Here is a 418-nt window from a genome sequence, read left to right as displayed (position 1 = left end):
CCTCCGGGGGTGGGGGAGAGGGCGGCGCTGAGGCGGGAGGCGGTGGCGGAAAGATCCGAGCGGGACTGGGGAAGCGGTAAGGAGGTCGTACGGGTGAGGGAAGCGGCAGCGGCTGAGCGGGCTGAGGGGAGCGAGCTCTGTTCAGGTGACCCCTCGGCCCTGCGGGAGAGCCGCCCTCCGGCAGGTCAGTAAGGAGGGCCGTGGGCCCTTCTCCACTCTTCTCTCCTCTTCTTGCCCGGGGAAGGGGGTTGGCGGGCGCCCGGCTCCCGCCGCGGTGGGCGGTGGGGAGCGGCCCCCCCTCGCGGCGCTGCCGGCGGCCCGAGGCCGGCCTTTCCCCAGCGGCTAGGCCTGGCAGGCCTTGCGGGCGGGCCCCCCCCCCCCGTGCTTTCCGGGGGGGGGGCCGTTTTGTCTGGGCCCC

General features: G+C 75.8%; 1 protein-coding gene across 3 annotated transcripts in view; it reads left to right on the top strand.

The window, feature by feature from the left end:
- Positions 1 to 22: 22 nt before the first annotated feature.
- Positions 23 to 418, top strand: part of HMG20A (high mobility group 20A) — a 46,218-nt gene continuing 45,822 nt past the window's right edge. For 2 of the 3 annotated variants that reach the window (XM_010571647.1, XM_010571645.1), the window contains exon 1: positions 93 to 184. The gene's annotated coding sequence lies outside the window, so the exon portion shown is untranslated. Of the gene's footprint in view, positions 43 to 92; positions 185 to 418 lie in introns of those variants that run through there. The other variant, XM_010571646.1, reaches the window with a different exon arrangement.

This window comes from Haliaeetus leucocephalus, unplaced genomic scaffold (assembly GCF_000737465.1).
Source record: "Haliaeetus leucocephalus isolate CR32 unplaced genomic scaffold, Haliaeetus_leucocephalus-4.0 Scaffold339, whole genome shotgun sequence".
NCBI lineage: Eukaryota > Metazoa > Chordata > Aves > Accipitriformes > Accipitridae > Haliaeetus > Haliaeetus leucocephalus.
The sequence above is the reverse complement of the archived record's forward strand: the minus strand, read 5'-3'. Positions and strand labels throughout refer to the sequence as shown.